This window comes from Heteronotia binoei, chromosome 5 (genome assembly GCF_032191835.1).
Source record: "Heteronotia binoei isolate CCM8104 ecotype False Entrance Well chromosome 5, APGP_CSIRO_Hbin_v1, whole genome shotgun sequence".
Classification (NCBI taxonomy): Eukaryota; Metazoa; Chordata; class Lepidosauria; order Squamata; family Gekkonidae; genus Heteronotia; species Heteronotia binoei.
In genome coordinates this window covers 51,680,465-51,694,670 of record NC_083227.1, presented here as the reverse complement: position 1 = coordinate 51,694,670, position 14,206 = coordinate 51,680,465, and the positions used below count along the sequence as shown (strand labels likewise).

Genomic DNA, 14,206 nt, shown 5'->3' with positions numbered 1-14,206 from the left:
AAAGTCAGACTGTTTTCAAATGAAATTGATCTTAGGCTGTTTTGAAGAAATCTTATGGCAAACAGAACTATGTAAGACAAAGTTTAAGTCCAGTGGCACTTTTAAGACCAACTAAACGCCCTGAGCTGGATAGCCCAGGCAAGCCTGATCTCATCAGATTTCAGAAGCTAAGCAGGACTGATCCTGGCAAGTACTTGGATGGGAGACCTCCAAAGAATACCAAGACCAGGATGCAGAGGCAGGCAGCGAGCCACTTCTTTTCCCCAGTAGGGGTCACCAGAGGTCAGCCATGACTTCCAGGCATGCACACACACACACACAAATACATGCCCCCCCTGAAAAAAGACCAACAACATTTTATTCTGAGAATAAGCTTTTGTGTGCATGCACATTTCTTCAGTTACTTTGCCATCTGTGTGCTTGCACGCCAAAGCTTATTCCCAGAATAAAATGTTGTTGGTCTTAAAAGTACCACTGAATTCGAACTTTGAATTGCTGCTTCAGACCAACATGGCTACCCACTTAGAACTATATAAGTGATGCTGCTCTGAGCTCTTGTAGGAAAGGCAGGATACAAATACATTAAATAAATATTTGACTGATGTTAAATATTGAAGGTTTACATCTTGTACAGCCTGACATTAGGCAGTACCATCAGCAGCGGCTTGTTTTGTGCTTTCCTTTTACAAGATAGTATTAGGCTCTTTGTTTTGCCTCATCATAACAGGCCAGCCGTGCAGAAGAAAACAGGGTTTGGGTCTTACGGTAAGCATACTGTTACAGATAACTCAGCAAATTCTCTTTCAGAGGAGACATATGAAAAGACCAAAGTTAGAAGAAGAGCTGGAGATGGCTTCAAAGGGATGAAGATCTTAAGCATTTTGTTGAGTATTTTATGGCTATTCCTAGCTACCTTTCATCTCCCTCTGCCTCTGCAGGGGTTAGTACTGTTGATTAATGATCCCCATTAAAGAGAACAGAGGTGAATCAGGGTCATTTTGAGGTTTTGAGATGCTCCAGACAAATGCATTTATGGAACCTGCTCCTCTTCCCTTCTCCATTCCCCACCTATTTACCTCTGCCCTAATTCTTTGAAACATATATAAGGTAACAATACTAACAAGCAGCACAGTTCACATCTGGATGTAAGTAACACTGAAGCCAAAGGCACTGACAGATTCCTATGACTGCATCACAAGACAGTAATGATTGAAAATATGCAGTAAGTGCAATTATACAAGAAATGTGACTGAGAGCAAAATGGAACAGAATCTCCAAGAAAACAAAGATATGCAGTGCCAGTGTGCTAAAGTGGATGGTTTATGAAGACATGGGCTCAGATTCACATTTGAGTGACAAAGGTCACCATCAGTCATTCCCAGGGAGGGGAAGGGGAAATGGGATCTTCCCATTCATGCCTGCCATCCTTGGCTTCTTAGAAGAAGGGATATAAATGTGCAAAGACAAGAAAACACAAAGAAAACAGTGGTTCGTGTGAAGCTTGTATTAAGGAGCTGTTCATTATAAGTCCTTCATTTATTAGCATAAGCAGAGAAGGAGAGTTGCCAGTTCTGAATTGGGAAATACCTCTAGAGTTTGGGAGTGGAACCTGGGGAGTGGGGGTCTGGGGAGCGGAGAAACCTCAGCACTGTATAATGCCATACCATCCACCCTCCGAAGCAGCCATTTTCCCCAGGGGAACTATTATCTGAAGACCAGTTGTAATTATGGGAGACCTCCAGCCACCACCTGGAAGTTGGCAATCCTATACAGAAGTTATAGTTTCAAATAAGGGACCCTGTTCAAAATAGATAAGTAAACCAACAAAAATACAAACTGTGATTAGAAGTGTGGTAATAACAAAAAATACATACTTGTCAAAAACCAATGTGTCTTATTAATAAATATATAAATAAATATAAGGAAAAATGGGAAACTTTATCCAAATATCTGTAACACATACAAAGAACTGTCATATGCAAAAGAGAGTGACAACTAATTAGAAACTCAATAGAATTCAGAAACTCCATCATTACATATAATAATTTACCTGTGCTGAGGAAGAAGATTCATATCTTTGAAACATGGGACAGCTACTCCGGTCTCCCCATTCCTTGCTGAGTTGTCTTGTTCTTGGACTATGACAACTTTAATTGTATATTGGACTGTGGACCTCTCTGTGGTCTTGTGAACTTGAGTATCTTATTTGGACTGAGTTTCTGAATTCTATTAAGTTTCAGATTAGTTGTCACTCTCTTTTATATATGACAGTTCTTGTCTTTGGATTGTATGTGTTACAGATTTTTGTGTAAGTTTTTCCACTTTTGCTTATATTTATTAATCACACCTATATTTGACAAGTATTTCTTTATTTTGGTTATTACTTTGCTTCTGATCACAGTTTGTATTTTCGTTGGTTTACTTGTTTGTAATTGTGGTTCCTCTAGGTTATTATTTGAAACAGATGACAGCTTCTCCTACCTGTACCAAGGCAAACAAAAGAGTAAAAAAGGTAGCATGGAAAGTTTTCATGACCCCTTTCTTTTGCCACGTCCTAGTAACATTCTGTCTCCTTCTGCCTTATGAGTGGCAATCTAAAACTGGAAGACTTCAGTAAGCCATTCAAAATAGGTATATTCAGAAGTAAGCCCATTTATTCATCTGGCTTACTGTCGTGAAAGTGTTTTTTAGGGTTGAACATATAGACACAAAAATTCAAGTGATAATTTTCATATATTTTTTTCTATGATGCTAGCCCATCAACTCACTTTAAACTCTATCATGTTTGGATGATAAAAAGGGTACACTGAAGGAAAGGAAAAAAGCCCCTGGTAAAATCTGGAATTCTTGATTTTCCATTCCACGAGAAGTCATCATGTCACCAACAGCAGGCCTGATCTCTCTCTGGTCTGTAGTTTAGACTTGCAACTTTTCATGTAGCAGCTGGAGGTCTCCTGGAATTACAACTGGTCTCCATGTTATAGAGATCAGTTTCCATGGAGAAAATGGCTGCTTTGGAAGGTGGACACTTGCCAAACCTCACTTTCCCTAGGCTCCACACCCGAAATCTCCAGGAATTTTTCAATCCAGACCTGGTGACCCTGGTAAGTGGAAACTCCCCATCATTATATATCACAGATCATGAACACCTTCAGACTATGAGATAAGACCATGCATCTAGTCATTCTCCATCTTAATGAGGTTTGAAATCCAGAACAATAATTGTCACTCAACAACATTAGGACCTGGTCTGTGTGTGCAGCAGAGTGAGATGGTGGAATCCTGAGGTGGCAGAATGGACTGTACTACTTCAGAGTAGGGGGCAAATTTTCGGTTGCATCCTTACCTAAAAACTCTGTGCCAATAAAAGAAATGCACACACAGCAGAGGGAAAGGCTGCTATCCATTCACATGTTGTGCTAGTTTTGTGGCTACAAGGAATTATGAATGTAGAGAAACTGAGAAAAGTTTCTCTCCCTCTGGGTGTACATACCCTCCTACTATCTCAGGACTGCATGTGTAGTAGGGTTGCCAGCTCTGGGTTGGAAAATACCTGGAGATTTTGAGAATGGAGCCTGGGGAGGGTGGGATTTGAGGAGGGGAGGGACATTAGTGGTTATAATGAAATAGACTCCACCCTCCAAAGCAGCCACTTTCTCCAGGGGAACTAATCTTGGTCACTTGGAGATCAGCTAGAACAGTAGCTCTCCAGGCGCCAACTTTGATCACATAGGGTTGCCAGGTGTGTGTTGGAAAACATCTGAAGACTTTGAGGGTGAATCCAGGAGAGGGTGGGGTTCGGGGAAGGGAGGGGCCTCAGCATGGTACAATGCCATAGAGTCCACCCTTTAAAGCAGCCATTTTCTCCAGGGGAGCTAATCTCTTCCGGCTGGAAATCAGTTGTAGAATTGGGAGATCTCCAGGCCCCACCTGGAGGCTAGCAACCTTTATTTAGCATCCCTGACATGGAGTCAGTTGTCCTAACATCCTGGCAACTCACCGTTTTCCCCCACCTAGGCCTATTTCATTGCTGATTTCACAGTTGTACAGACGTTGTTTCAACCTTCCCACCTCCTGGGTCTGCGTGTGGCATGCAGTTTGCATCTTCTCTCTTTGAAGTGAGGCTTGTGCATGGGGGAGGGTTTTTGTAATTTTGGCTTTCTGCTCCCGACCTTGAAACAGCTGCCCCTGCAGTTCCCTAATCAGCATCTTGCCCGCTGTACAGGAGAAGGTTGTCTATGTGGATATAGTGCAGCGTGGAGCAATAAGGCTTAAGGCCAGTGTGTTTAACGTTTCACGCTCTCCGATGTCTTCGGCAGCCACAAAAAGCCAGCAGCAGCCCAGGGCAGAGAGCTGATAAGTCTTGGCAAGAATTGGTTTTGCATAATTAGCCTCTCTTTGGTCTGCATAGATAATTTTTGACATAGTTGCACTTCTGAACTCTGCCTGCTGTCAGTGTTGGACGACTTGACCTGATAATCAAAATTAGGAATTAATGGAAATCTCAAGTAGCCCAGCCAGTAAGTCTGTAAAAAAAAAAATAACCCTGATGCAAGGGAAGGCCCAGAGGGGAACCTGTCAATCGAGTTGCAAATGCTGCCCTTAGAACTGCAGATAAAATGTTCCCATACTGTTTTATCATTTGGCAACCCTTTGGCAAAAGGAGATAGGAGATAAAACCACAGAGACTAAAAGTAACTGTTTATTAACATGCTTTCTTTATTTGTTTAAGGACTGCACACAAAGACAAATGCTTCAAAGAAAAATAGATGAAATAAATTCCGCTCTTGCATTGTATTCAAAGTGTGCATAACAGTCAGCTATGTTGCTTTGTGTAGGTGAGAGACTATTGATAGAAAGTCCAAGATAACCTTACCTATTGAACTTCCAAACATCTCACATCACACACAGCCCTTCTTTACCTCAGTGTTCATCTTCTGATCTTTGCCCAACATTAAAAATTGTGCTGGGTGCAGCATTTTTGTTTACATGTAGCATCCATTTGCAAATCTGAGCATGTGCAGAAATGCTTAGAGTGATGGCTGAAGCTGGAGAGCTTGTGGGAGAAAGATGGAACCATCTGTGGTAGGACTTTCCTGCTCCCCACTCCTTCTGCAGGCTGTTAAGACCCCCACCCAAAAAACAGCATAGAGAACAAAGTGTGGGTCTTGATGGCAGGAGCGTGCACTGAATGCAGGTAGACCACAGCAGTAACTTGCCTTAGCACTAGGAACATCGATATAAGGAGCCAAGACACCAGTTTGGTAGTATAACAAACCGTGTATTATACAGATATTTACAGTGAAGTTATATACAATTACAGTCCAGAGTAGCAAAGTGCTTTGCCAGTAATCCATATACATGGAGAGAAAAAACACTCTGTTACTCTGCTGCTTATATAGGACAGCCCACCAATCAGCTAACTGCTGACTCCTCTGAACAGATCCAGATATTACCAGTACTTACATCAGCCAGGTTAATTAGTCCTGTGACTCTTGTCATGTGATTAGCTGTCACTTTGACTGTTCTTGATCTAGCATGCTTCATAGCAGGCTACATAATACTAACAGGTCTGTGGTGGAAGGGGGAAACTGTCAGAAATGACTATTCCCTCTGCTTTAAATGGAAATTCCAATTCATCAGAGGAACCTTGTGGTTAGGAACATGCCACTGAATATTATTCCTTTCATACAATAGATTTTTTTTTGGGGGGGGGGGAGGCAGAGGGATGATTCAGATGTAACATTGCACTATTGGTTTGGCAATCTCTTCAGCTTGGATTCATTTGCCTTCTTGATTGTCAGAAAACCTTCAGTTGAACCATCAAACAATAGTTTGGACGGAAATGGCAAACATATTCAAGACTGGTACAGCTCAGACATTACCTACAGTTTTTGATGCAATAATTCATAGCAAGAGCTGACATTTATCAGACTGTAAAACAAAATACTGCAAGAGTGCTAATGTTTTAAGTAAAAAAAATCGTTTGTCTGTGCTCCTTTTATACAGTTTATATGTCTGCTACCTGGCATTACATCTTATGACACACATGGCCCGGCCCGACAAGGTCTTATTGAGCAGCAGCAGGAACCTATAGCCAAGGATGGAATATTGCCAGAACCATAGTGGGCTACTGGACAAGCCTAGCTTGTTCAGATAAAACTGCAAGCTGTGGTTTGGCTTATAACTAGAAAGTTCAGCAGGATATGAGTGGAGGAGAGAGGGAAGGAAGGGCATATGTGAACCTGAAGTTAATCATGCCATTACATTTGAACTGAACCTGAGAGATAGTGTGCAGTTTTGGGAAATCACTGGTTTTCTGGATTGCTGAATTATATTTGAATCATCTTACACAGTTATGCAGAAAACATTCAGCTCTGTTCCTCCCTCTTGTCCTGAAAACCACACCTCTCAACATTAGGATGAATGAATGGTGGCAATTGCTGCTGTAAATCTAAATATATTGCCAGTGCGTTCCACCAACAGAGACTCTAACGTGGACATATGTGCGCATGAGGGCTCTGAGTACTGAATCTATTGGCCCTGTGCCTGGGCATTGACAGCTGACCCCTAAACTATGATGGATAAGCATGTTGGTCAGTCCTCTCTGCACAGAGATGTTTTCAGTCTATTTGTGAAAGAATGCTTCTCCACCTCTTACTGAGTACCCTGGAGGGCCTCAGTAAGCATTTTGCTGTTTCCTTCAGCCACCACACTTTTCTCATTAAGAAGAGCTTTAAGAGATTTCTCTCCCTTTCCCTTCTTTATCTCTTTCCTCTTTCTCTTGATACCCTGAGTCTCCTCCCTCCTCCCAGCCTATGAATTTAAATGCCAGTTGAGGCTAGGTAAGTACCTGGATTCTGATTTATCTTCTACAAAGATATAAACTGTTTGACTCTTAATATTTATGTGAAGGTGTGTGTTTTTTTAAGTCGCATTTTTTTTTCATCCATCTGTAAACTCCAGAATGATTTCGCTGTTAGGCATGGAGAGTAAGATAGCTTATGAGAAATGCAGTGTTACTTCTAGAGGGTTTCAGGCAATTTTAAGTTTTTGGGTAGGGGCATGTTTTATTAGCTCCATGCAGTGGTGATGCTGGCATTCCTGAACAGTATAACCTTGGAAGCTGCAATTTGATTTGTGACTACTATGTAAACTTCTATATAGCTTCATTTTTTGTTGTTGTTGTTGAAATCTTTTGCCCATTCAGAACCTTTCTAAACCACCTGAAGAGCTGAAGCTAATTTTTTAATGTGGTTTAAAAAAAGAAAAATGGCACACGGCTTCGCAGCTATTGTGAGGATTCTGTGGAATGATAGACCTCAAACCTTAAACGTTTTGACAGCTGCTTTCCTCCTAGGTAATTCTCTCTCTGTGTGTGTGCTAGCATTCTCCCCCCCCCCCTTTAATTAGTCAGCATAAGGGTCCAAAGGGAAAGTCAAGCTGCAGTAATGCATTTTGTGCATTTTATTTAAATGAATAACTTTTGGGGGGAAACAACTAATGATACTTGCTTACCATACTGCCTTTACAATGTCTTTTGGCTTAATAGTATGTTAGAAGGGCATCTTTCAGAAGTTTATCCATTAGATGTAATGACACTCATTTGGATAAAAGGAAAGCTTTAAGCAAAATACAAAACAGCATGTAATTAACAAGAATGCAAATCCCTTTATTTTTATCTGGTAGCTGGTGTTACACTATCCTCAGTTTGCATATAATATGCATGCCTTGACATCCCTCCTTTACTGACAAGCAGGTGTTTTGATATGTGCAACTGACAATATAACCAGAGTGCAGCAGAGAGAGTGGTCATGTGTCCACACATAGCAGGTAGTCACTTGTGTGTGTGTGCATGCACACACTGCTTGGCTGAGAGGTTGGGGCAAAGGAGAGGAAAGAACTAAAGCATCTTCTATAATGTGATGATGACATATAAAAATGTAGTTTTTAATGTACATGGCACATTAAAAATATTTTAGAAGTCAGCCAAGATCACAACGTATAAGCAGAATACAGCCTAACTTTTTTACTTCTCCTTTTCCATTTTTAAAAATTTCACCAATTTTTTTTCTTTACCCAGTCTGGCCATGTATAGCTCTGAAATAAGTGGTCTTGTTGTCTTGTGGTAATTTGATAGATATAAGTTTGATTATGTGAAAATCTAGCCAAAGAGAAGTTATCTATGCTTTTCCCCTTAGGGCAAATGGCAATTTCAGGAGCTGATGCAAATAAGGAGAATGGTATGTGTTTGTGTGTGTGTGAAGATTTTAAATGTTCTTTCCCCCATTACTCCACTGAATCAGATGGTCCATCGAACACTAGCACCAAAATGAAATTTCATGTTAAGGGGTTGAATCCAATAATCTGTGCATGCAAGAGTCACTTGTCTTTCCCTTGTTCCCTTCTTCTTAGCAGTCCTTTCTGATCCAAGGAAGGTTCATTCCCAGGGGTCATGGGACCCAGGTGGACTAATAGCCATTCGAGTTGGATGATTGTGCTGAGGAGGGGGAAGGGGCCTTCTTCTACCTCTGCAGCCAGTGCAACTCTATTGACCTATGAGGCAAGAAGAGTGGTTTCATCCTCTTCCTCCTCTACACTGCAGCCCTCTGACCCATGCAGCTATGAGTCCACACAGATCCCAGGACCCTGGAGGCCAACTTTTTTGGGGTCCAGAAGGACTGTGAGGAGGGAGGAGCACAAGGGAAACATCCACATTCATCAGGACCTGCCATTGACAGACAATTTGTACTGTGGTTTGTTCTGTTGTTGAAATTCATGACCTAGCAGTTCCCCTTGCAGTTATCTGGCCACAGAAGCCTACATCCTTGGTGAGAGGTGGAAAGGAGGCAAGAAACTGACATACTGGAGCTAATGCTCAGATTAGGAGTCACTCCTTGCATCTGGCAGACTAAACTACAATTTGTTGTAGAACCCACACTTTATTGTGTAATCTGTGATCTACCACAGGAGACAAGACCATTTTGTATGTGTGTGTGAGAGAGAGCAAGAATCAGTCAGTCCAGATAGGGAAACCAGGTCTCCCTTTCTGTTGCCCACAGACCCACTGTGGGCCAGTAAGAGGGAAATGTATTTTTTTTTTTTCAAAATTGTGCTGTGCCATCACCATAGCGTTTTGCCCGTACCAGAACCATCCAAAACAAAACTTACTATGTGTAAGAAAAATAAAGAACTTATAAACAAATGATGAATACAGTGTCCAAATTATTTATAAAGATACTGCATACAAATATACAAAGTTTCTATAAGGGGATGGATTCCACATTAATTTTCAGAAAAGTTCCAACGTTTCTGAAAATTAATGTGGAATCCATCCCCTTATAGAAACTTCCTGTATATTTGTATGAGGTATCTTTATAAATAATTTGGACACTGTATTCATCATTTGTTTATAAGCTCCTTATTTTTCTTACACACAGTAAGTTTTGTTTTGGATCTATTTTGCTGTGTAACCACTTTGTTTCTTACATATCAGAACCATAGCTAAAAAAATTTAGTTGGGTGGGGGACCCCAGGGGATGACATTTTAGGTGGGGGGCCTTATGACCCAAAATGACATCACAAATAGTTTTTTAAAAATAAAATAAAAACCTGGGCAGCTGACTGCAAAATAAATAAAAACCTTGAGCAGCAGCCAGCTGCAAGAGTCCCCTCCCCAGAGAAGGCTGACTGACCCCTGCTGTTTTCCCCATCTCTGCAACTGCTTCCTATAGGTTTGGGGGAGTGGGAGAGGAGAGGGCTCATCGGAGTGCGCTTCCTCATCCCAGAGAGGGGAGGAGCGAAAAGAAAAGGGTTTGGAAGTGCAAACAAGAGCCAGCAGACCAAGACCTTTGGATGGGAGTTTGCTTTCTCTCACATGAGCGCCAGCTGGTGTTGTGCGTTCAGAAAGGTGCATCTCTAAGGCAACCAAGTTGCTTTGGAGGTGAGCAGAGGGGCACCGGGTCAGGAGTAAGAGAAGGAAGCACCAAGGTGAAGAGGGAAAAAAGACTAGTGGCTGCCTCTCGCTTCTTTTGCTACCCACACTGCTGCTGTTTGCAGGTTTGGGGGACTGAGAATGAGAGAGGAGAAGGCAGTGGCTGCTGCTGTTGTACCCTCTTGGCCCAGGAATGCACAGGCAGCTGCAGCAGGAGGAGGCAGCTTGGCTCTTAGTCCCTCCCCTCGTGGTCAACAGGGAACTGGTTGGAGGGACCTGAAAGGTCCCACAGGGGTCTGATTAGTGGGGCCTGGACCCCCTAGCCCCCCGGTAGCTACAGGCTGGGCCCATACCCTAGAGTGTTGTTTCATGGCATGCTGCTGGCTATTTACCGAAAGTGGTGCCATGTCATTGGCATAGCATCACACCCCACCCCGCCCCCGTCCCAGCTCCCTTCTCCTGCTAGTTGCCAGCCATCTGGTAGCAAGCAACCCTAATCCTAGATATGAATCAGGATCTCCACACAAGAGCCCAATTCTCATTTTGTCTCCTTCTTAATTAATAATAATAATAATAATAATAATAATAATAATAATAATAATAATAATAATAATAATAACTTTTTATTTCTATCCCGCCCTCCCCGCCAAGGCAGGCTCAGGGCGGCTCACAACATAAAATATATTATACAACAATTATACTTATAAAATCATAGTTAAAACAGATTACAGATTATTAAAATTAACATTAACAATAAAGTGCTTCAGTAACTAAAAGCATTTTCAACGGCACTTCCTGGCTTGTCGTTAGTTGAAGGCTATTTTGAAGAGGTGGGTCTTATAGGCCCTACGGAATTGATCTAAGCATCGTAGGGCCCGTACCTCCTCCGGGAGTTGATTCCACAGCAGTGGAGCAGCAATAGAGAAGGCCCGATCCCGGGTGGCCTTCAATCTGGCCTCCCTTGGCCCAGGGATATTCAGCTGGTTTTTTCCAGCTGACCTCAGCGCTCTCTGGGGCTCATATGGGGAGAGACGGTCTCAAATAATCTCAAATAAATTGCTGCCCTGTATTTACCTCTCCACAGGCATTTGGGGAAGGGGGGGTACCTTTCAGCCACTGTGATGATATGATGATATTGGATTTATATCCTGCCCTGTACTCTGAATCTCAGAGTCTCAGAGTGGTCACAATCCCCTTTATCTTCTCCCCCCCACAACAGACACAGAGAGCTCTTGCAGCAGCTGCTCTTTTAAGAACAACTCCGAGAGGTATGGGTAACCCAAAGCCATTCCAGCAGCTGCAAGTGGAGGAGTGGGAAATCAAACCCAGTTCTCCCAGATAAGAGTCCGTGCACTTAACCATTACACCAAACTGTGACTGTACTTGAGGGGATAAAGAGGGTAAACAGTCCTCTCAGTAAGCCATGTTGAGAGGGTTAAAGCAGGGTTGTTAGAGTCAAGGAGAAAGATAAGCTACCATGACCTCCGAAACAAGCCAAATGCATTCTGCTGCATTGACAACAGTTCTGCCTTGTGTGGTGACGAAGGTGTGCCTGAAGTGCATTTCAAAGTAGCCTTTAGCTCTGGGTGGTAGTGTGTCCACCAAGCATACATACACAGGTGTGGCTCTCCTTTGTGGAGAAAGGGCAAGAGTCATGGAGACCAGGGAGTTGCAGGCTATACTTTTCCTCCCCGCTACCAGCCCAGATGTGATTGTCCTCAGGGGGTAGGTCAGGGGTGAAGTGTATTTCCTGCCAGGAATAGCTACTTCCTTTCTTACTCTAGTTGCAGCTGTTGTCCATTGCTCTTTCTTTCCCCCTCCTCTGTGCTCCAGCCTCTCATCGTTCTGGGTGTCCTTCACTTCAGCTTCTGCATCTCAGTGACTATGTAAAATCTCCAAGAGCCATATTTGAGAAATTATGGCCTAGTGATGGAATTTTAGCCTCTGATCATACTGAGCACAATTGCTATTGAAATAATATATATCTATGTTTAGGGAGAGCATTCTGACAGAGGCACTCAGCTATAATCAAACCAATGGTAATGTGACCTCATTTGCTCCTCTGTCAAGAATGTAGCCAAATGTTTTGACTTGCGTCTCCTCGTGTAGCTATTTGTCTGCCGTATTCTTCTGTGTGAGTAGTATAGAATACGTTGATTAATGGTCCTCTTCTACAGCTTCCATAATGACATTGCTGAAGGAAATTGGGGGAAGGGGAGGCCAGTCCAACTGGCTGGTGTTGTTTGCCTGGGGATATGCCAGTCACTAATTCTAAGTACAGTGCCCTGTCTCCAAATGATCAATGCTTAATGTGGCCAGAATAAATATGAGAGAAGGAAAGCAACTCCCCACAACAAGCATTAAAGCGATTGACTCCAACTATAATTAACCTGTGAAATGCACTGGCCACAAGAACATAAGAACATAAGAGAAGCCATGTTGGATCAGGCCAGTGGCCCATCTAGTCCAACACTCTGTGTCACACAGTGGCCAATATATATACACACAAACACTATGGCTAATACTCACTGATGGACCCCTGCTCCATATTTTTATCTAACCCCCTCTTGAAGCTGGCTATGCTTGTAGCCACCACCACCTCCTGTGGCAGTGAATTCCACATGTTAATCACCCTTTGGGTGAAGAAGTACTTCCTTTTATCCATTTTAACCTGACTGCTCAGCAACATGTACTGCTCAGCAATTTCATTGAATGCTCATGAGTTCTTGTATTGTGAGAAAGGGAGAAAAGTACTTCTTTCTCTTCTTTCTCCATCCCATGCATAATCTTGTAAACCTCTTATCATGTCACCCCACAGTAGACGTTTCTCCAAGCTAAAGAGCCCCAAGCATTTTAACCTTTCTTCATAGGGAAAGTGTTCCAAACCCTAATCATTCTAGTTGCCCTTTTCTGCACCTTTTCCAATGCTATAATATCCTTTTTGAGATGCAGTGGCCAGAATTGTACACAGTATTCCAAATGAGACTGCACCATTAGTTTATATAGGGGCATTAAGATACTGGCTGATTTGTTTTCAATTCCCTTCCTAATAATTCCCAGCACGGCGTTGGCCTTTTTTATTGCAATCACACACTGTCTTGACATTTTCAGTGAGTTATCTACCACGACCCCAAGATCTCTCTCTTGGTCAGTCTCTGCCAGTTCACACCCCATCAACTTGTATTTGTAGCTGGGATTTTTAGCCCCAATGTGCATTACTTTGCACTTGGCCACATTGAACCTCATCTGCCACGTTGACGCCCACTCACCCAGCCTCAACAGATCCCTTTGGAGTGCCTCACAATCCTCTCTGGTTCTCACTACCCTGAACAATTTAGTGTCATCTGCAAACTTGGCCACTTCACTGCTTATTCCCAACTCCAAATCATTTATGAACAAGTTAAAGAGCATGGGACCCAGTACTGAGCCCTGCGGCACCCCAATGCTTACCGTCCTCCACTGAGAAGACTGCCCATTTATACTCACTCTCTGCTTCCTATTAATTAGCCAATTTTTGATCCACAAGAGGACCTGTCCTTTTACTCCATGATGTAATGCCAGCCACAGTTTTAAAACAGTACTGATCAAATTCAGGGAGAATAGGTTTATCAACAGCTTCCAGCCATGATAGGTAAATTGATGTTCCATATTCAGAAAAAATATATACCCATGAATAACAGCCCCTAGAGACACATGCCAAAGGTGATCTGATGCATTTATGATACTTTTTTCAGGATTACCCTACTGCCTTAACAGAGACTAAATTGGTTTTATTGACTAGGTGAGGCTATTTACCTATGTGCCATGAAAAGTTTCAGATGCCCATTTCTACAAATTAAGCTTATACTAAAGGTACAAGACTCTTATTTTTTTCCGCCTGTTGACACTCCTATCTGTTTGTGAGAGATATCTAAATAACTACTGTTGGAACTAGATTGCTTTATACTAAACGTGCTGCCTGAAGAACACTTACCTGGGGGTAAGCCCTGTTTGAAGAACCGACTGGCAATGTCTCCTTGCTCAGTCCTCTCCTAGCTCAGTCCTACAAATACCATAGAGCAAGTCAGATAGATAGGTTCATATCAGTCTCCTTCCTGTCTGGTTCTTCTTTCACTTAACTTCTCTAGCCAATAGAATGTAATCCTCTTTCTATTCTCCTCCTCTTCCTTCTTCTTCTTTCCTGCATGCGTCAAGAGGAACAGCATGGTGTCTCTCCTCCAGATCTGAATGAACCAGATGACTTACTACAATCCAAAGCCATCCAGTTAGATA

At 42.5% G+C, this 14,206-nt stretch overlaps 1 protein-coding gene across 2 annotated transcripts in view; it reads left to right on the top strand.

Moving 5' to 3' along the window:
• The window catches only part of PRICKLE2 (prickle planar cell polarity protein 2), a 426,571-nt gene that overhangs the window by 170,630 nt on the left and 241,735 nt on the right, over window positions 1–14,206 (top strand). The window contains exon 1 of one of the 2 annotated variants that reach the window (XM_060239451.1): window positions 7,341–7,360. The exons of the other annotated variant lie outside the window; for it this stretch is intronic. The gene's annotated coding sequence lies outside the window, so the exon portion shown is untranslated. Of the gene's footprint in view, window positions 1–7,340; window positions 7,361–14,206 lie in introns of those variants that run through there. 2 annotated transcript variants of the gene reach the window in all.